The following is a 23,231-nucleotide window of genomic DNA, read 5'->3' on the forward strand; positions in this document are numbered from 1 at the left end:
AGCAGAGAGCCAGCAGTGCACACTGCCACTGTTGCCCTCCACAATGGTGGCCTAGCAGTTATGTCCATTTCTAAATTCAAAATTTGGAATTTAAATTTGCTTGGAGGTGCCCTCTATCTTTTTTTTGTATCTGGAATGGGGGATTGCAGCTCCTTCCATAGTTGGCAGTCTCCTGTCAGACTTCAGCTTCCAATGCACCCACCCCTGCCGTCCTTAGTAGAGGTATGAGTGTCCAGTGAAACCTTCTGTGAAAATGCTGCTGGGTGACTATTCCTGACACAATGCTGGCTTAGGAGAGCCATTTGCACCCAAAGTCCCACATAAAACTTCCCTCTGTTTACAAAATCAAGGATTTAAATAACGTCCTGGCTTTCAGAGCATCTGAGATCTGCATTTTGTGACAAAATGTTTATGTCACCTCCTTAGGAACTTGCATTCTTTTCTCATTTAAGTGACTTTAGCAAATGTGAATCTTAAGCAATACAAGTGCAGAGAGTGTTTCTACAAGATGATCTGACTCAAAACCTTGAAATTTGACATATTTTCTGTCTTCTGCTTTCTTTTGTTTTTCAGAGGTTTAGAAAGATCTTATTTCCTCACCCCCATAAAGAATCTGGAAATATATTTGCCAGACCAATTTTAGGCAAATTATTGCAAGAAATGTATATTATGTTGCAGTTATTAAAAATTACCACAGGGAGACAGACTGCTGTTGCTGTAAATATCCCAGTGCACTGATTTAATAAGCAGCTTTTCCTCTTTTTAAAGTCTCTGTTGTTTCAATTCTGTTGTCTCCACAAAATTCTTATAAAGCTACCAAGTAAATTCCTGTGCTGAACTGAAGCAGCAAAAGAGGAAGCGAATCAAATGTGACAAAACTTATTACATAAAGTTTTTTATTTGTAGGCCATGAACCGCTCTCTGGTTAATGTGATTGTTGGTAGTTACGGCACTTCATCTACTGGCATTGGTAAACCCATGGAAATCAAAGGCACTCACACTGAAATCAGTGTGGACCAAACAATTGGGATGACCAGCAATGCCAACGATATCATCATTACTCCAGGTCAGTGTTTAGAGGAAAAGTAAACTTACTTTTTTTTCTGAGGATGCTTAAAGAAGAAACTTGGGATTTAAAGTTGGCTTGGGAGGTTTGAAATTCCTGTGGTCAATGACCATGCTTTTGGATGACTTTTTAGATCTGTCATTCCTGCTTTGTGTAGAAATACCATGTGTAACTGTGCAAGAGACCTTTTCAAATTTTAAATAACGTTGCACATGATGTTTACCACGTTGGGTTTGCCCCATTTCCTTTGGTTTTACTTGGAATTCATTCAACAGCATTCAAAGACAAAATAGTTTTCAGTTTTGACTTTTATTGAATGTTTATCTTCTGTAAAAATGTCACGAGGCTGGATTTAATGTAGGATGACATGGGTCTCAGAACTAGTTAGAAAATAGTTGGGAGGTGCACACCGATTCATCAGGAAGGCTTAACCAGGTTTAGTAGGGTAATGAGGGCGCCCCTGGGATTTCGGACCCCAAAGGAAGGTAGACCCCTCCATCCCGCCTGGAGATTCCGAACAATCTTCATTGATGGCAGCATCACTGTCAGCCATGGTACTGCAAGTATTGCTGCAGAGTCTTTGCCATGGCTTGTAGCTGGATCCTTCGATGCAGGTGAGTGAAGGAAGAATGGAGCGGATCTGGGGGAGGAGGAGAAGGTCTCAGATAGATGCGTATCAGAGAGTGAGGGGAAAGCAGGGAGGTCAGATGAAGGGGGAGTGGTGTGAATTCCAATGTCTGCAACCCAGGCTCCCCTCCCTCGCTCATGCTGATTGGCTATCGGATGTGAAACAAGAAACCCCCCTCAATAAACCACTTGGAAATCTAGTAAGGTTTGGTAGGTGATCATTTCAATGTATTCCTGGGAAAACAGTGCACCTCCCATTAATCCCTGAACCATGGGTAAATTGCGGGAGGTTCAGTTGGTTATCAAGCCAGCCTCTGGGTGTTGTCCTGACACAATCTGGCCCTCGTCATGTTGGGAAGCTGGAGGCCAGCTATGAAATTCTAGTCAGTCTTCGTATTTTTAGCAATGCTTTTAAGGAGTTAAATTATTTCCCTGGCACTGCACCCGCACCGGCCAAAACAATTGCATTGGGAAGAAGGTCAGTAGACCGGCACACAGGTTGGCCTTGTAACTTATGAGCCCTGTTCACCTAATTCCTGACATTGGCAGGATCTATCGCTCAGCCTGTATTATAGCACTTGTTCTATATCGTCAATAATTCCCTCTTCAGCAAGCAAGCCGAACTGAGCAAGTGACATTTTCACATCAGCCCCTTCTTTCCTGTGACTTTATTGAAGGAAGTTTATCTGATGTCATCAGATTGACATACAGCCTCTACTGCAATTAAGTGCCCCCAGCCACCATATTTCTGCCAGCATTAGACCGGAGTGAATTCCAGCCATGAATCCTGGAATACAATTGACAATTTCCTTCGGAGCTGTGTCAATTGGTCACCACAACTCAGGGAAAAAAACATTTCTTACCTCCAGAGTTTCCAGCGTCCTCCACCAAGGATTTGATGGACCATTGGAAAGACCTCAAGGGAAATGACCCTGCATAATAATGCAAGGAATAGGAGATAGGAAGTCCAGCAGAAGCTGGAAATATTTGTAAAGAACATAAATAAAATCTCTTATAATCCATGCTTAAGGATAACTTAGGCCTCTACTGAAGCATAGCATTCTCAACTGGGAGAGTCAACTGGAAATAGCAGTCTCAGCTGATGTACACATTTCAGTTGCCAGTGTTCAGATATCTCCTTCTCTATATTTATCACTCAAATAATATCGCTTTGTCAGATTGTTTTGTAAATACGACACTGCTATTTGTTAACTTTGCTGTGCATAAGCTGGCTGCCATGTTTCTTATGTTCCGACAGTGAATACGTTTCAACAAGTACTCATTTTGTTGTGAAACACTGTAACATTTTAGGTTCATGGAAGGTGCAAAGCAAATACATGTCTTTTTCAGTTTCTACTTGGCGCGTTATTTTTCTTATTTTAAACCAATCCATCCGTCTTATATTGGGAAAATGTGATTATGCTACTTTCCTACTTTTTTCTGGCTGACTAATCAAACATTAAATCAAGTGAATGAGAACCAATTTTAGGCATGTATTGAACAGCTGAAGCTTCACTATGGTTGGCATCTGACCCAGACTCCAGAATAGTTTAAGAGCCGCGAGGTTTTGCTGCAGCTCTACAAGTCCCTGGTGAGACCACACTTGGAATATTGTGTCCAGTTCTAGTCGCCCTACTATAAAAAAAGATACAGAGGCTTTGGAGAGGGTGGAAAGAAGGTTTATCAGATTGCTGCCTGGACTGGAGGGCTTGCCTTATAAAGAAAGGTTGAATAAGCTCGGACTTTTCTCTCTGGAGAGAAGGAGGAAGAGAGGAGACCTGATCGAGGTGTACAAAATAATGAGAGGAATAGATAGAGTCAATAGTCAGAGACTTTTCCCCAAGGCAGGATTGACTGGTACGAGAAGTCATAGTTTGAAGATATCAGGAGGAAGGTATAAAGGAGATGTCAGAGGTAGATTCTTTACACAGAGAGTTGTGAATGTATGGAATGCGTTGCCAGCTGTGATGGTGGAAGCAGAGTCATTGGGGACATTTAAGCGACTGCTGGACATACACATGGATAGCAGTGAGTTGAGGGCTGCCTCGGTGAAGTTACTATATTTTACATTAGGATTGAATCTCGGCACAACATTGTAGGCCAAAGGGCCTGTTCTGTGCTGTACTTTTCTATCTAATAGGACAACCTTCAGGAGCGTGCCTCACACTGCGCATGGGGTTTGTTGCAGGTGCTGTGCAAGGAGGTTGGTGCAATCTCCAAGTGATTTGAAAATGTTGTTACCAGTGCTGTTAGCATTAGCAGACAGTCCGTTGTTAGTAGGGGTTTTTCCCTAATATGAAAATCTAAACATCACATCGCTAATTGGAATTTTACACATTCATGCATGTATATAGATGGAGGTTGGTTAACCCAGCTGCTCAACAGCTGGTTTTCAATGTAGAGTGATGCCAACAATGTGAGTTCAATTCCCACACTGGCTGAAGTTACCACAAAGGATTTTCCTTTTCACCCTCTCCGTTGTGTGAGGTGTGGTGACCGTCAGGTTAAACCACCATCAGTTATCTGTCTCTAACAGGAGAGCAGTGCCTATAGTCTGCTAAAACTATGGCAAATTTACACTTTACCTTTACATGTATATAAACTCAAACTCTGTTGTACTTGGGCAAAAGACAACATGAAGGAGCAGGTTAATTCAAATGATAGAATCATAGAAAAATCTGAGATTTTCAGCTGTATAACTTATCCTAAAGCTGTTCTTCTTCAGAAATCAGGCATCTCGAACTCAGGAAGGTAATATGAACAGGGTGAGCAGAGTTTAAAAAATTTTAATAATGTGCCTTCATCTCAATCTTCAATTGCACTATTTGCAGGCAATTTTAAAACATTTGAAATATTGTTTTGATAAATATAAAGACTTGTAAGTGAAAAAGTAATCTTAACCGAATGATGAAAATGCCCTCACCTATGGAGTTTAAATGATTGGAGAGTATGATAAGCAGTTGTACTTTAAATGTAACCAAGTATCTACTGTTTGTGTTGGCACATCATTTGAAGTTCAACTTCGGGTTAGGCACAGAGTTGTTGACTATGAAATGTCGGAAGGACCACTTGTAGACTGAATCAGACGTGCCTACAGATGGCTTATGTTTGGTCTTCATTCTGGTTACGTTGCTTTTGCTGTATTGATTCTTTAACCCCTTATATTGATAACCAGTTTGGATGAGAAGAAACTATCAGGCAAAAATCATGTGTTCATTCAGACTTTTAAACCCCAAATTGTGAGTAAATCTTTTCAGATGAAAACCTCACTAATGCGAATTAATTTTTATAACAATTATGTAACGGTATGTTAGCAATCCCCACTTTAAGAAACCAAGACTTACAAATAGAGAGGTGGGACAAATCAGCAGCGCTTCACCAGAGACTCTCAGTGATGATGTTATCCAGTCATGGTGACAAAACGTCTATAAACAAACCTTCCAGCTCAGCGAGCTAACTTATATAGTTAGCGGTATGTAATTCAAGATATTCAACTGTATAATGGAGGATATGCAGGTGTGTCAATGTGCTGTATCATGGAATACAGAAATTCCAAATTGAGGCATGGTCAGTTCTGTACTAGTTGGCCCTGATAGTGAGGAAAATGAGAAAGAGAGCTTTCTATAGGGAGGAAACAAAAGCATTGTTAATTAAGTCATGATTTCTCTCATTTATTCTGGTCATATCCGATTCAACCAAATCATCAACATATGGGACCTTATTTTCTTTGATAATTTTATCAGCAGAAAAGCAAAAAGAACAATATGAACCCATTAACCATGTATTTGTCCACAGACTTTGGGGACAACTCCACTCAAAAATCGGTTATGAAAATTTAGTATTTTTCTTGTTAAGGATTTTCTTGTGAGCGATTTGTACAAAGTTACACAGGAAGATATAAATGGAAAGATGAATTTTGAACACCAGGTCAGACATGTTTTAGTCCGTTGAATGAAAACTACAATTTTGAGCATTACTAAAGGTTTTAGGGCAGAGATGTTTTTTGGCATAAGACTGTAGCAGCAACTGTTGGGAACTTCAGTTCAGCAGGAGATTGCTGTTTTAGATTACTTACAGTGTGGAGACAGGCCCTTCGGCCCAACAAGTCCACACCAACGCGCAACCCACCCAGACCCATTCCCCTAAATTTACCCCTTCATCTAACACTACGGGCAATTTAGCATGGCCAATTCACCTAACCTGCACATTTTTGGATTGTGGGAGGAAACCCATGCAGACACGGGGAGAGCATGCAAACTCCACACAGAGAGTCGTCTGAGGCGGGAATTGAACCCAGGTCTCTGGCGTTGTGAGGCAGCAGTGCTAACCACTGTGCCACTGTGTCGCCCACTTGCATATTGTGCTAGCAAGGGACATTGGAAGTGCAGGAGCTACCAGAATAAACAATTGTAAATAGTGAATAAAAGAAAGAGAATTACAGGATAGCACAATGGGATTTCAATGACTGATGGAGGTCAGAGACAGGAGGGGCTGCTTTTGAAGAACGCTAGAACAACATTAGAACAGTTTGAAAACCCTTACTGACACTTATTATTCACTTTGACGTATGAATTGTAAAGTGAACAAATTGATGATTGATTTTGATTTGATTTATTTTAGTCATGTGTACCTAAGTACAGTGTAAAGCTTTGTTTGCAAGCAGTACATGCAGATCATAGCAAGCGAGAAATACAGATCATAGGGTGCTTAGACAGAATGAGGCGTACTGGTTGCACTGCACTGGAGGTGTGTGAGGCAAGATTAGTGTAACAAGATCTACATTTTTTGAAGTTAGAGGGTCCACTGATTAGTCTAATATTGAATCAAAGGTTGTATATGCTTAATCATGCTAGTTTATTTGTATCCGTGATTACAAGTTCAAAATAGTTGCAGGAAAATTAAAATGGCTACAACAATGATTACAGTTGTAACGTTTTGAGAAAGAGAGATAAAAGTAATAATCTAAGAAACAGCTGCTTGGTTACTGGAGCGTTAGGATTCTGAAATATGTTCCACCCAGTTGTACAGTCATCCAAAGTGGTCATTCTTGTTGATTGCCACCTCTACCTTTGAGGTTCACTTCAAGCTTTTGATAATTAGTCAGATTCTCCTTAGAGATGCTTGTTCCAGTTTTCACTAACGCTTGGCTGCACTAGTTGTGTCTTGCCCCCTGCAGCAAAAGTGTCAGAGTTTCATGGAATTGGGAATACTCCGTGGATAATTAAAATAATGGGTGGGACCTTCCGTGGCCAACAGATCCCATTTTTTTTAGCAGTCGGTGGGGAATGATTCACATAGGCTGGAACCCAAACTCCGGAAGGATTCGAACATAATGCTGAGTTCAAACAGACTTCATTTTGTCCTAACCCACAATGTCAGAAACACAAATTGAGAAAGTAAAAATAATAGGAAATATTGTTCAAGTTTCATGATCTGAAGTATTTTAAACCACCACTCTTGCAAAATGAAAATAACTCAGATTAAGCCTTCTTGAGAGTTAAATAAAACCCTCTACTGCACTACTTAACAAGAATGATCGCAGGGAGGAAGGGCTTGGGTCTGTACTCAGCAGAGTTTAGAAGGATGAGGGGAGATCTAATTGAAACTTACAGAAAACTGAGAGGCCGGAATACAGCTGATGTGGAGATGTTTCCATTAGTACGACCCGAGGCGCAGCCTTGGGATGAAGGGTGTCACAGTGGCTCAGTGATTAGCACTGCTGCTTCACAGTACCAGGGACCCGGGTTCGATTCCAGCCTCGAGTGACTGTGTGGAGTTTGCACATTCTCCCCTTTCCTCCCACACTCCAAAGATGTGCAAGTAGGGTGAATTGGCTAAGCTAAATTGCCCACAGCGTTCAGGGATGCGTAGACTAGGTGCACCGGCCAGGGGAAATGTAGAGTAATACGGCAGGGTAATGGGTCTGGGTGGGATACTCTTTGGAGAGTCGGTGTGGACTTGTTGGGCCGAAGGGCCTGTTTCTATACTGTAGTAATTTTAATTCTAATTAATACTTGATTGACATACCATCTGACGTATGTTAGAAAAGAAAATGCGTCTTTATTAACATATTGTACAGGACATTATTGTTTCAAAGTAAATGCTTGGCTGAGTTTCAAAAAGCCACAATCATCTCAGCAGAAGACTCTGACTTTACAGTTTAAAGGACTGTAAAAGAATTAAATGTAGTTGATATGGGATCTGAATAGAAATTGTGTTCAGAAGAGATTAGAGCCACTTGAGATTAAAGATGTTTTAGATCATTGAATGCCAGTTTGTAACAATGTCTAGTGTCCATGAACTGTAATAGATTTTTAGAAATTTAATGTTTTTATCTCCACATGATTCCTGAAGTCTGCTGATGACAGATCGTGGTTGAGGGCTATGGAGGTAGCATGGATGATATGAAAGGGGGTTGGGTATGCCTTGGTGCATGAATTGACATGGAGATGGAATGAAGGTTATGAGGGGCACTGGGGGTTGGGTGGGAGGTGATGGGCCAGAAGACCATTAGGTATAGGGGCAGAATTAGGTCATTCAGCCCATTGAGTCGGCTCCGCTATTTGATAATGGCTAATATGTTACCCAGCCGCATTCTGTCTTCTCCCTGTAACCTTTAATCCCCTTACTAATGAAGAACCTAACTATCTCTGTCTTAAATTACCTCAGTGACTTTGCCACAGGAGGCCATGAGTTCCACAGCTTCACCACCATCTGGCTAAAGAAATTCCTCCTCATCTCAGTTATATACAGTCATCCCTTTACCCTGAAGCTGTATCTCGGGTCCTACTAGTGGAAATATCTCCACATCCGCTGTATTCAGGCCTCTCAGTTTTCTGTAACTTTCAATCAGATCTTCCCCCATCCTTCTAAACTACGCTGAGTACAGACTCCTTCCTCCCTGAGATCATTCTTGTTAACCCCCTTCAAAAACCTTCCAAGGCCAGCATACTCTTCCATAAGTAATCCTGACTGTTCCAATTTAATATCATTAATCAGGTTGCCATTGTGATGCATTTACAAGTGTTTGAATCTACGTCTACTAATACATAGAACCCTGCTTTATGTAGGGAAAAAAGAAATAGTACGATTGCCCCTTTTTGTAATGTAAAAAGGAGCCATGGACACTGCGAATGCCTACTGCATTTCCAAAGGCAACTTGCTGACTAATGAGAATCTACCTGTCTGACTGAGAATTAATTTTAACTGCTAACTGTTCCTGCTGCCAGTGATGGCCCAAACAATTAGTGCTTTCTACTTATCCTGTCTAAATTTGTGACCCTTCTTGAAGTCTGTTTCTTGTAATCTACTCCTGATGAGTGTGAGAAAAGTTTTGACTTCTTGTTTCCTTCTGTAAAGTAACAAACTAAGTAAAAGAGTTTTTTTTATTGTCCTGCATCACATTCTTGAACTCCTTCATGGAACAAACTTTGCATGCTTCAAAGGTAGGAAGTTTCATTACAGACTCCAGTGTATTGTGGTGGTTTTTAACCACAGAATTAGATGTGGAGTCAGGGAGAACGAAGAGGTTAAGAGCTCAGTGTAGCCACTGCAGCCAGGGAATAAGTGTGTGTGGTTTTTATTACCCAGTTTTCCATGAGAATTGCAGTTCTATTAGCCTACATTGGTAACTGCTATTTGATTTGATTTTGAACTTTTATAATTTGATTTAAGCTTTATTGTCACATGCACTATTGGTTAACATTTTTCAAAGAAATTGCTTTGATTTTTAAAAAAATACTTCTAGATAACTGACACTTTTTTTTCAGAATAGAATAATGGATGACTAAATATATTAAAAGCAATTATTGCACTTTTAATCCAGTGTTTGAGTTCAAGTATAACAGCATGTGTTTAATGTTGTTTTCTATCCTCCATCCTATGAATTGTGATTTTATTTGCATATATCATAGATTTGATCTGTTCCCCTAGATGAGAGCTCAAGCAACAGATGACTGTTCATTTAGTCATCATTTGTGGTCTCCAAACCTTCTGTCACCAGAGTGCACTTTTAGGCTGTGTTTTTCTTTGTACATTATGCTAATAAAATTGTGTTGCACAAGATTGCATGTAATCACAGTTTAATCAAAATTTGGAAATCCTTGTTTTGCCCTCATGAGATCTTATCATACCAATCTTGGAAAACCATAGAGTATCAATGTTTAAATATCTTCTCCTTTTGTTGAAGTTATTAAGCAAGTTCCTGAACTAACAATGAACAAGTGAGTAATCACACTGAATACAATACAATTGGTTGGAGTCATATCTTAAACAAAGGAAGACGGGTTTGCTTGTTGAAGGTCAATCATCTCAGTCCCAAGACATCTCTGCAGGAGTTCCTCAGGGTATATTGCCTTAGACCTGACCATTTTCAGCTGCTTCATCAATGGTCTTCCCGCCATCATAAGGTCAGGAATACAAATGTTCAGCACCATTTGTGACTTCTTAGGTAGTGAAGCTTGGGTTTAAGTTGCATAGGATTGGGGGAACAGAGTACTGACTTGGATAGAGAACTGATTGGCACACAGAAAGCAATGAGTGGGAATAAATGTTCATTTTGCCGATAACTGCACAATGTTCAGTACCATTCACAACTCCTCAGTTTATTTCCATATGCAGCAAGATAATATCCAGATGCTTTGACTGATATGTAGCAAGTCGTATTGATTAGATTACATTACGGTGTGGAAACAGACCCTTCGGCCCAACAAGTCCACACCGACCCGCCGAAGCGCAACCCACCCATACCCCTACATTTACCCCTTACCTAACACTACGGGCAATTTAGCATGGCCAATTCACCTGAGCTGCACATCTTTGGACTGTGGGAGGAAACCGGAGCACCCGGAGGAAACCCACACAGACACGGGGAGAACGTGCAAACTCCACACAGTCAGTCGCCTGAGGCGGGAATTGAACCCGGGTCTCTGGCGCTATGAGGCAGCAGTGCTAACCACTGTGCCACAGTGCTGCCCACAATTATGCCACAGAAGTTATAGGCAATGACTATCTCCAGCAAGCGAGAATCTAATTATCTGTGCTTGACATTCATTGGCATTGGCATCACTGATTGCCTCTTCTCCCTCCACCTCTATCAATTTCCTAGACATTACCATTGACAGGAAACTGAACTAGTCTAGCTACATAAATACTGTGGCTGCAAGATCGGTCAGAGACTGGACCCTCCTGACTCCCCAAACCTTTTCCACTATCAGTCAAGAAGCTTGACACCATCTATGACAAAGCAGCCCATCCAATACTTTCATTGTTTACTCCTTTCATCATCTGCACACACTGGAAACTCTGTCTACCATTTAGAAATATCATCTGGAAAGACAAGGGCAGTACATGCAAGGAGACAACAGCACTGGCACATTCTTCTTCAACCTGACTAGGAGCTACATTTTTGCTCCTTTCCTACCACACCGTTAAAATACAGGAACTCTCTTTGTGTTCCCTATAGTGAACATTCCTACTTTTGACCTTAGAGGGAATGTCATTGATAAAGCAGCTGATGATAATTGGGTAACATTACCTTGAGGAACTCCTGCGGAGATGCCCTGGTGCTGAAATAACTGACCTGCAACAACCACAACGATCTTCCTTTATACAAATAGAGATTTTTGAACATGATTTGCATTGACTGCAGTTTTGCTCAGCCTCCTTGATGTCACACTCGGTCAAATGTAACCTTGAGGCAGTCACTCTCACCTCACCTCTGGAACCTTTCTTGTCCAGGTTGGACCAAGGCTGTAATGAGGCCAGGAGCTGAGTGGAGCCCAAACTGAGTGTCAGTGAGCAGGTTATTGTCAAGTAAATGCTGCTTGATAGTTGATGACCTCTTCCACCACTTTGCTAATGGTTGATGGATGGTAATTGGATAGGTTGGATTTGTAATACCTTTTGTATGTTGCTTAGAATAGTAATACAATCAATCTACACAACATGTTCAAATTATTTCTAACATGTAATTAACATGCAGTTATCATTGATGATATACTATGATGAAAAGTCTAACAGTGCTTACCAAGTTGCAGATGCAATCATAGCAGCTCCTATGGATTTCTTGGTAATCCACCCTCAGATGTTAAGGTCACGGTGGGTCATAAAGTCTTGTTAAACATCACACTTCTTCTTAATCTGGCCTTAAAACCCCATTCAGTTGAGTTCTGTTTAAATGACACCATGTAAATCAATGTAGATGTCATGGCAATGGGATCCCCTTTTGGCCCAGCTCTTGCTTATGTGTTTTGGTTACCATGGCAGTTACATCCCTAATGGAGGATCACTAAGCTCCTACCCCTTTCATTCTCACAAATGCAGATGATATGCTTGCAATCTTATTTTATTGAATTCAGATATCACCATCCACAGTGATGGAATGTGAACTGATATCCTTACAGCATTAGCCTGTGATTCTGCATTATATGCTCTATTGACATTACCACTATGCCATCACCTACCTACAAATGTAATACAGCTACCAAATAAATTCTTACTTTATAATGCAGGAGCTTCATTGAGATATATAGTCGTTCTATTATGAATGTATTCTTATTAAATAACATGCCCAAGTTTTATATTTTAACATTGTTTTATCATTGTTATCTCTCTAGTTGTAATCTTTGAAGTTAAGCCCAAAAAGAAAATGAAATGTTGTAATAATATCCAGTTTAAGGTTTGTATTAGCATATTTTATGAAAACAAAACATCTTGTACCTTTTATAGGATATGGTCTTTGTGCTGCTAAAACTCAGTACCCCATCGCTGAACTTGTCAAAATACTCATAAACCAAGGAAAGAAAGTTCGGTATGTACCCTCCAGAATACATTTGGCTTGTGGGTTAAGATGCTTAATCACTTCCTGGACTTTGTGCATTGCCAGCTGGTTAGGACTGTCATAGCCAGAGTATAACCTGTAATGGCTTCTTTTCCCATTCCCCCACCATTGTTAACATCATCCATGAGTTTCCCTTTGGAATCTGATAACACCCAACTCAACTTCATCATCACCACCATCAACTCCAACTATCACTAAGTTACTTACTGCTAATCTGAAATCCTGGCCTGATGACGAGAAATTTCTGTAATTAATTCTCGTAAAGATTGAAGCTGTTGTCCGCTGTTTCGATTACAAACTCTGCTCCTGAGCTATTGAATCCATTCTTCATCTTTACAAAACTTTTAAGGTTGAAGTGAGCAGGAAGGATGTCGAACCAATTTACAAGGAAATTACAGAAAGTGCAAAAAACTTTAAAGGGGTCTTTAATTATCTGAGTTTAGACTAGGATAGTTTTCATGTAAAACGAGTGACAAGAGTCACGAGAGTGTATTCACTATGAAGTTTCTGCAGTATGTTTGCAGTCCTTTTGGAATGGAAACAATGCTCAGCCTGGTTCTCAGAGTGAGCTGAGCCAAAGGTATTACATTTTGGTAAAACAAACAAAGGCAGAAATAATGCAATTAATGGTAGGGCCTTGAGTCGTGTAGTAGAACGGAAAGACCTAGGGCAGAGGTGGGGAACTTTTACATGTTGGAAGGTCGCATTATGTTAGTTGTAATCTAATAGGCCGCATCCAAGAAACTTCAATAATACAAATGTTGATACAGTTAGACTGTGTAACTATTCTCAAATTTAATTTCAAATGGAAAGCCACGTGCACTGTTGTCATAAGTTGATAAACACTAGCGTACTGGATACCCACAGGCATTCGCCAACCAGCCTCAGGCGGTAGTGGCACCAGTCAGGCGGGGAAGATAACGTACATTCTAGAGTCGCATTATAACTGAATCATGAGCATAGCAGATATCGAAATAGCCCTTATGACTTACCAATTTTTTAATTGTGACGGTCAGTCTGTGAGGATTATTTCGTTGGATTTTCTTTTACTCTCTGGTATTTTAAATACATTCATTTTAAGATTAAAATAAAATAATAAAGGACGAAAAAAACATATTAATAAAAAATAAAAGATTTGTTCTGCAAAATTTGGATTCATTCAAAAGGCCACACACAATGGCCTAGAAGGCCGTAGGTTCCCCACCCCTGACCTAGGGGTTCAGGAATTTAGTTCTTTGAAGTTTGGGTCACAGGTAGAGATGGCATTTAGCACAGTTGCTTTCATAGCTCAGACTTTTAAATATAGGAATTGGGACATCATTTTGAGGTTGTTGAGGACATTGGTGAGGCCTCTTCTGGAGTACTGTATGCTCACCCTGTTAAACTGGAGAGGGTTGCGAAAAGGCTTAACAGGATGATGCCAGGAGAGAAGGTTTGAATTTTAAAATAGGCTGGATCGGCTGGGACTTTTTTCACTGAAACTTAGGAGGTCGAGGAATTTATGGAAGTTTATAAACTCATGAGGGACAAAGATAATGTGAATAGCAAGGGTCTTTTCCCTAAGATGGAGGAGTTCAAAACTAGGGGACATATTTTTAAGGTGAGAGGAGAAAGTTTTATAACGGACATGAGGGACAACCTTTTTACAGAGAGTGGTTTGAACTGCCAGACGAAATGATGGATGCAGGTATTGTTGAAAAGTTTACAAAATATTTGGATAAGTACATGAAGAGGAAAGGTTTGGAGGGATATGGGCCAAATCCAGGCAGGTGAGACTACTTTAGTTTGGTAACATGGTTGGCATGGATTAGTTGGACTGAAGGGTCTCTTTCCATGCTGTATGACTCTATGACTTTGTAAGTGTTCAAAGGCGACTCTTTAGAGGACAGTAATCCCTGTTCAAAGTTTGTGCGACGATTTGTAGCTCGGGTGCTCGTTGTTGTGGTTCTGTTTGCCGAGCTGGAAGTTTTTGTTGCAAACGTTTTGTTCCCTGGCTAGGCGACATCATCAGTGCTTGGGAGCCTCCTGCGAAGTGCTTCTTTGATGTTTCCTCCGGTGTTTATAGTGGTCTGTCCCTGCCGCTTCCGGTTGTCCCTGTATCAGAAGGTTTAGGGTGACTATGGAAAGAGATACGAAATAGAGTAGAGTAGGAATAATAAAATTGGGGAAAGCCAGTTTTAATAGGTAACTAGAGAAACCCAGCAGGTTTGGCAACATCTGTAGAAAGAAAAACAACGTTTTGAGTCCACTGATCCTTCAATAGAACTGTCAGAGATGGAAATTAATCTAAAAAAGAAGTGTGTTTATAACAGATATCAGGTAAAAAAATACTATTGAGAACTACGCTGTGTGTAAATATTTAGAGGGATTGTGAAAAGCAAATAAGGGAAACAAAGATGGACTATGAAAAGAGATTGGCAGACAACACAAAAGGAAATTCTAGAATCTTCTACAGGCAAATAAATAGTGAAAGGGTGGTAAAAAGAGGAGGAGCACTGATTAAGGAAATCAAAAAGGTGATTTACACATGGAGGCAAGGGAGAAATATTTGAGGCGATAAATGAATACTTTGCATATGTCTTTACTAATGCTACCCAGACCATGGAGAGAGAGAGAGAAGTCAATTCTGTCAAAATGATTTACAATTATAACAAAGAGGTATTGGATAGGCGGTCTATTCTTATTGGAATACAGGAACAGGAATAGGCCTTCAGCCCCTCAAACTTATTCCACCATTCAGTGAGATCATTGCTGATCTCTTCCTCCATATATTTGCCATTGGCACATATCTCTTAATACCTTCTCTTAATAAAAATGTAGCTATCTCAGATTTAAAATTAACAACTGATCTTGCTACCACTGAAGAAACATTGACCATCCTTGGTGTTGAAGTTCTTTCTACATCTGTTCTCTGTTGATTAGAGGGTATGAGTTTTAAGGAGAGGCTAGAAAAACTTGGGTTGTTTTCTCTAGAGCAGCGGAGGCAGAGGAGAGACTTGATAAAAACCTATAAAATTATGAAATGCTTAGGTAGGTTGATGGTCAGATTCTTCTTCCCAGAGTTGAAATGGCATGGACAGGTTGGACTAAAGGGTCTGTTTTCGCGCTATATGATTGTATGACTGTGACACAGTACCCCAAGTGGGTTTTGTACAACTGGAGAATTACTTCTGCATCCTTGTACTCCTGTCCTCTAGATATAAAGGCCAGCATTGCAGCTAGCTCTCTTGATTATTTTCTGCATTTGTTTCTGACATTTTAAAGATTTATGCGTCTGAACCCTCCAAGTGTCTTTGTATTTAACTTCACTCCATCTAGAAAGTGCCCTCATCAATAATTTTTTGGATCCATGCTTGATTACATTTAACTCCATCTTCCCCCGTTTTGCCAATTCACTTAGTCTATAAATATCCCTATGTCATTTAATGCTGCCATCTAGTAGCCTAGTGGGCTCAGTGGTTAGCATTGTTACCTCACAGCATTAGGAACCAGGGTTTGATTCGAGCCTTGGGTCTGTGTACATTCTCTCTTTGTCTGTGTGGATTTCCACTGTGCACTCCAGTTTCCTCCCACAGTCCAAAGATGTGCAGGTTAGGTGGATTGGCCATAGCGTCCTGGGATTGAGTCGGTGGATTACCCATGGTAAATGTGGAATGGGAATGGGATGGGTCGGTGGTAATTCGAAGGGCCAAATGGCCACTCTCTGCATTGTAGGGATTCTACAATTCTATGACCTAAACTGTGTACAATAACACATAACTTTGTGTCATCATGATATTTAGATATATTTCTCTGCCAAGTCAAATTAAGTTGAAGTTCCACCAGCTGCTATAGTGGAGTTTGAACAAATATCGCGAGAGCATTAGCCTCTGGGCCTCTGGATTATTAGTCCAGTGATGTCATCGCTATGCCACCAACTCAAAGTTTATAAGGCACCAGGACCAGATGTGATGTTTCCAAGGATACTGAGGGATGTGCTAGTGAAAATTGCAGAGGCCACAATCCTTCAGACTTTCTTAGACACAGGATTGATGCCAGAGGACAGGAAATTACAAATATTTCACCCTTTTCAATGAAGGATGTTAAGGTAAGTGCAGCAACTACAAGCCAGTGTGTTTAACTGCTTATTGGGCTGAAATTTTCCATTTTTGTCATGGATACTGGTCCATCATGGTCAAGGTCAACATTTCTCACATAATCGTCTGTTCTTCAGTTTATTAAGTACACAGCTGGCCTGTTTGGAGCCCTGCATGTGGAACGGTGGCAAGAGAGGTGGATGTGCTTGCAGCTGCCAGGCTTTACAGTGTTCACATCACTAGTGCCATATAATGTCAGCTGTACCATACTTCTGATGCAGTAAACCAGGAGCTACCCCTCATACTGTGATGTTTCTACATATAAGCCTTTGCAATTCATGCACTAGGACACCAAGGTCTCTCCGCATTTCAGAGCACTGCAATCTCTCACTATTTAGGCAATATGCTTCCTGAAAAAATGGACAATGTTGTAATTTCCCACATTATACTCCATTTGCCAGACCTTTGCCCACTAACTTAACATACCTATATCCCTTTATAGTCTTCTTATGTTCTCCTCACCAGTTGCATTACTATCCAGCTTTGTGTCATTAGTAAAGTAAGCAACCATAACTTTGGTCTGCGCATCAAATTCATTTATTTAAATTGTAAGTAGCTGATGCCCCAGGACAGATCCTTGTAACATACCATTTATTAAAACTTGCCACCCTGTCTCAGCAGCAGGTGGCAGAGAGAGGGCATTGAGCAGGGCAGCTGGCGCATTTCTGCCTGAGACACCTTGTTACCAAGCATGGCACTGTGCCCTGATGATGAGAAAATCTGAGCAGTAGAGAATTGGCCCCAGCCTAAAATAGGGAAGGAACGATGTGCTGTAGATGATTATTGTAGGAAGTTTAAGGCAATGCACAGCTTGTATCCCCATGAATCACTGAGGAAATCAGAGAATGCTGAAGGAATGGTTGGGAAAGGATGGACAAGTTGCGATACTGCACGGAGCATCACATGGAGGTCAGCCCCAGCATGTGAAGACTCCTTCTGCACCCTCATGCAGAAGCTTGTCTTGTTCATCCACACTTCCAACTCTCTTTCATAATAGAAACTGGTGCCAGTTTCCTAGGCTCAGAGATGGTGCTGTCACTGGTTCAAGGGCTGGAAAGAGTAATGCTGTCAGCTGGTGTTTCAAGCTAAATGAAAGAAATATGGAGGAGGGGCAGTATAGTGGCTCAGTGGTTAGCACTGTTGCCTCACAGCACCACAGACCCAGGTTTGATTCCCGTCTTGAGCGCTGTCTGTGGAGTTTGTACCTTCTCCTCTTATCTATGTTGGTGTTCTCCGGGCCCTGTTTCCTCCCACAATCCAAAGGTGTGCAGGTCAGGTGAATTGGACATGCTAAATTGCTCATAGTGTTCAGAGAGGTTTAGGTTAGGTGCCCTAGTCAGGGGTGAACAAAGAATATTAGGCTAGGGGAATGGGTCTGGGTGGGTTATCCTTTCTAGGGTCGGTGTGGACTTGTTTACACACTGTAGGCATTCTATGATTCTAAATTCAGACTCCACCCTGAATCAGCCAGCTAGCTCAGAGGTGGACTACTGCCCAGACGTTCAGAGCCATCTGATCGGTGTGGAGTTTGAAGTGTTTACAGGCAACAACCCATTCAGCTATTTTCAATCGTACTCCAATCTGTGAGCATCAGGGACCCAATGAGCTGCTGAACTTACTCAGTTTTGACTTCAGATCCTGGTCAGGTCAGGAAAAGCTGATGCAAACACTGATCCTCTCAGTTGGAAAACTGACCACGGGAGGGAACCTGCCCCTACCGTGCTGATGAAGTCTATGGCTGACTCCATGCCTATACCCTATGTCCAATCCCAATTCCTTGGAACATTCAGAAAAAGATTCAGCAGAGTGCCATCAAAGAACATGCTACAAACCGGGTCCAAATAGGTTGAGGCAGATTTCACCTTGGCCCTTACCTTCAACAGGTTAAGGCAGGCATCTGTAAACTGCACCTTTACTGTAAGGTCCAACATCTACCAGCCCAGAGCCAGTGAGTACAAACAGGCATGGAAGCTTTTAAGGTGCGGAAGAGGGTCTGGAAGGGGGTTGGTATCCTCTATTGGCTGGCTAATGACAAGGAGAGAGAGGTAAAGCAATTCATTCTTCTTGAAAGCCTCAAGTGTCAGATCAAGCTGGACACTATGCGATGGAAAAGATGGTTGCCCTGACCAGAGAGCAGTGTTACTGGCCTAGGACAGCTGCTGGTATTGATGACTACTGTTGAAATTGTGAGGGGTGTACTTTGCCCATAGCAGGGAAGTGACTTGACCCCAGTGTGGGATCCTTGGTTGCCAAGAGACCTCTTACAATGGATTTCACAAACCTTGATCCCAGTCATAATGAGACTGAGCATATCGACATACTCACCAATGCATTTACCAAGTTCATGCAGGCCCCTCCCACCTATGACCAAAGGGACTCGACTATCGTCAAAGTATTGTACATAGAAAGGAAATGTTTAGGGGATTATGGGTAAAACACAGGCAAATTGGACTAGTTCAGTTTAGGAAACCTGGTGGGCATGGACAAGGTGGGCCGAAGAGCCTGTTTCCATGCTGTATTACTCTATGACCCTACTGGTGTGTGATTGGTTTTACTGTTTCAGAGTTCCATGTTTGGTCCAATGTGATTTACATGTACATTGGAAAGCTACTTGAGTTTTACAAGATCTGTACATTGCAAAGATCGTCACCACTCCTATCCTTCAGAGAGTAATGGACAGTGCAGATCTATACCCCCATGACCTTCTGTGCGCACTGCCATCTGAGAGGAAACTAAAATGTTCGGAGTACGTTTTGAAGCTGCTTTATGCTCTTCGAAGTATACTGCACTTATCCACATGCTGTTCTCCACACTGTCTCTTCTTTGGATGAGACTCAGTTCTGCCTGTGGACTATCTCCTTGGGCACACCCCATCTACTGATAGGCATGGCCAAGTCAAAGAATGGATAAACGAGCATCACACAAGGCTAAGCCAGGCTTTCAAAATGGTATCCAAGAGGGCAACGAGGGAAACACTGAGTGAAAAACATTGACCTATTGCATGGTTGACAGGACTGATCTTTTAATCAGTGCAGGCCTTTTCCTCTGATATCAGAACAGCAGAGGTTGGGGTCAAATCTAGAACGTGTGAGAGCCTGAATATAACAGAGACGTCAATCACTGGACACAGTTGACAGTACCCATGCATTTGAACCAATAACTGGAGGGCGGCTTCATACTCCAATCTGGGAGCATCAGGGACAGGGGGAGTTGCTTGTTCTGGTGGATGATGTGGAGATAAGTGGCTTGCTCAGCAGTATTGCAAAACCAGCCGTATCAACGAGTGACTGCTCAAATAAAGTGAAGTCATACAGTGATGAGGACTCCTGGAGTGACCTATCTATTATGAATCCAGTGTGGGAAGGCCTACTCCCACCTTGGAAATGGTGTAGGGGTGACCTGCCAAGAGAAGGAAACTGAAGTGACAATTGTTGCTTATCATAGCAGATCTGACCAAGATGGATGATTCTGCATCTAACCTGGATCGCTCAGAAAGTACCAGTACAAATAAGAGGCTGAGAAGGCTGTCTCGAACAAATGCTGGATATCACCCAAATCCTTGTTAGTTAGCTCACATTTGTGATTGCCAGAGGAGAATGTTGCCACTAACGTGCAGCCAAAGAGTCCCACCATAAAACCACAATTAAGCCTGGAACCATGCAGTTGCTTTGCAAGCAACACTGTGCACTTGTTTCTTTGCTCAGGCATCAAGTCTCAGTCAGGGAAGTGTGCTGTGGAACCTCCAGCAGCAGGTGGCAATGGTGAGGGAGGATGTTATTCAGGGCTGCTGCTGCTCTGGAGAAAATGGTGTCTTTGTGGGCAGAGAGGTCTCATGTTAAGACAACCAGATGAAAACTGCAGGCTTATTTCCATGTAAATATTGTGTCTTTCTTGTTTAACCTTAATTTTGCTTCATTAGTTTGATGCCAGTGGAATAAGCAATCCTTGCTTTGTGATCTCTGGAACATCCACATGTTGAAATCTTGTGTTACACATCCAATAACAGATTTTTGGATAAGTGGCCTATAGTTTCATGCTTTCTGACTTCCTTTTTGAATAAAGACTCTCCCGTTGAGGCCTGCTGAATTGGACCTGACATTTACAAACCTTACATTGCTCAGCTACTCGGCCCCAGCTCTCAACTCATTCAGGTGTGCTCTACCATGTCTCCAAACTCTCTGATTTTGCTTGCCTTTGTCAAAGACAAAATAATTTATTGTTTGCACTTCTGACTAATTCATCCTCAAAACCGGTCCTTTGTGTTCATTGTCTGGAGCGGTTTGAAAGGATAGCCTTTTGTGATAGTATTAAAACTTGGTGCGAGAGAATTTTGTTTTGCTTCTTCATGAGTATGAGTTTCCACAGAAGTCTCCTGTATATCCCACAATGTTAGCAGAAGACCTCAGAAATTCTGGAGAAACATATTTTACTGAGACACCCATGGCTCTCCTCAACCAAACGTCAACCATAAATCAAGTGCTGTTCACTTTCATCAGTCAGATCAGACAAATCTTCACATGTAACCACTTTTGATATTGCAGGTTTAGTTCAAATATTTGATGGTGATCATCTATGTTAAAGTCAGCAAGAGGTTGGCATGGTGGCTCAGTGATAGTACTACTGTCTCACAGCGCCAGGGGTCCAGGTTCGATTACAGCCTTGGGTGACTGTATTCTTGAGCAGTTCTAAGATTCTGAGTGTATTCCTCAGATTGCAAATACAGTAAAACTGGAGTGCTAGTACTTGTCAACTGGAGATTCATATTAAGACATATAAGGCAAGTTCAGACCCTAAAGAGAAAATGCTGGAAAATCTCAGCAGGTCTGGCAGCATCTGTAAGGAGAGAAAAGAGCTGACGTTTCGAGTCTAACTGACCCTTTGTCCAAGTTCAGACCCTTTCTGTCACTCCCACTGGTTTAACTCGGTTGCTTTCTGAGTTTAGGATTAGACTTAGTTTAGGATGTGAGATTATTACTTTGATCTACTTTCAGAGACTTGAGATGGTGAAATTTTCAACGTTGTGTGTGGCACTCTTTTAGTAAAGGTTTACTTTGAGTATGATTCACATCAGGAGCAGAGCCTTGTGAAATAAACCCTTGTAATGAATGTTCAGAGGCATTTTAAAAATAAAATTATGGCGTGCAACACCTTTGTGATGATCATAACTGAGGACAGCTTGTTAAAAATTTATGGGTTGGAGTTGAACTAAAGGTGGTCCAAAAAGTTATTAGTTGGAAAAGCCCAGCATCATCTACTAAGCATCAGTAAAGAAGCAAAATCCCTAGCTCTTAAGTGAAGATAACCATTTGGGGAAATGTTTATTGGAAAAAATTGCAAAAACAAAATAGGTTTGTGTAAGTTTAATCAGAAAAACCTACAACATAAAGGGGATCATAACCCTTTGTGCCAGTAGTGACCTTTTGAAAGATCATTTCTACCTAGTCCTATGGCTCTGCTTTTGGCCATAACTCTGAGCGTATCTCACCCTTTGCCCTTTTAAAACTATTTATAGAATTAATTTGCACTGTCTTTTCAAGCACAGCTTTCCAAATTCTCCTCACTTCCATTCAGATCTTTTGGCAAAGATTTTAAATCCATAACCTCTTTCAATCACACCTTTTATCATCTTAAAAGCCTGTTTAAAGACATCTCTGATTTCCCTGTCAAGGAAGCCATCTCAACTGTTCCAATTTCTTCTTGGAAGTAAGTTCCCTCATCTCTGGTAAGCCTTTGGAGCACAGGATTGTTCAAATTTCTCCAGCTACTGCCTTTTAAAATTTTAATTTTTGATCTCATTCTTAATGCATCACATTCTCCGGAGACAAATCATGCTGCTTGAGTAGTTGTTAAGGTATGTAGGCAAGTACTACTTGGTGTCTGTCCTATATTTGCCGTTCATAAGGTAAGCTTTATAGTTCAGTGGCTGATTTACCTGAAACACTATTCGGGTAATGTCTCCCACCCAACCTCCTCCTCTAACCAAAAAAACGGTTCTGTGCACCAATTGGTAAGGTGACTGTGTTTTTTTTAACTGCCAGTAGTCTGATCGGGAATTGAGAATAGTGGGGAATGGAGGTTAGGCAGTTGAATGTTCCTCCTGCAGAATGTGGGAGGTAAGGGTCACCACTAGTGTTCCTGCTGATTGCATCTGTGGGAAGTGCACCCAACTCCAGTTCCTCGAAAATCGCATTAGGGAACTGGACCTGGAACTGGATGAATTTCGGGTCATTCAGGAGGCGGAGGGGATTATTGAGAAGAGTTACAGGAAGGAAGTCAGACCTCAGGTAAAAAATGAAGGTCAGGGGATGGAAAGGTAACCGGCGGGCAGTGTATGGCTGCTCCTCTCAACAACAAGTACAGTGGAACCTCGATTATCCAAAAGTGATGGGCGGGCACCATTTCGTTCAGATAATTAATTATTTGGTTAATCAATTAAATGCCTTTCCTCTGGGATTCGGAGTTTTTAAAGACTGCTCACCGTTCAGGAGGTAAGACAGCATGACAGCGCACGAGACCCCGCCCCCACCCCCACCCCGCCCAATACGGCCCCCCAGCCCACCCC

General features: G+C 41.5%; 1 pseudogene; it reads left to right on the forward strand.

Moving 5' to 3' along the window:
- Positions 1-23,231, forward strand: part of LOC122554919 — a 177,322-nt pseudogene that overhangs the window by 115,669 nt on the left and 38,422 nt on the right.

This window comes from Chiloscyllium plagiosum, chromosome 1, assembly GCF_004010195.1.
Source record: "Chiloscyllium plagiosum isolate BGI_BamShark_2017 chromosome 1, ASM401019v2, whole genome shotgun sequence".
Lineage (NCBI taxonomy): Eukaryota > Metazoa > Chordata > Chondrichthyes > Orectolobiformes > Hemiscylliidae > Chiloscyllium > Chiloscyllium plagiosum.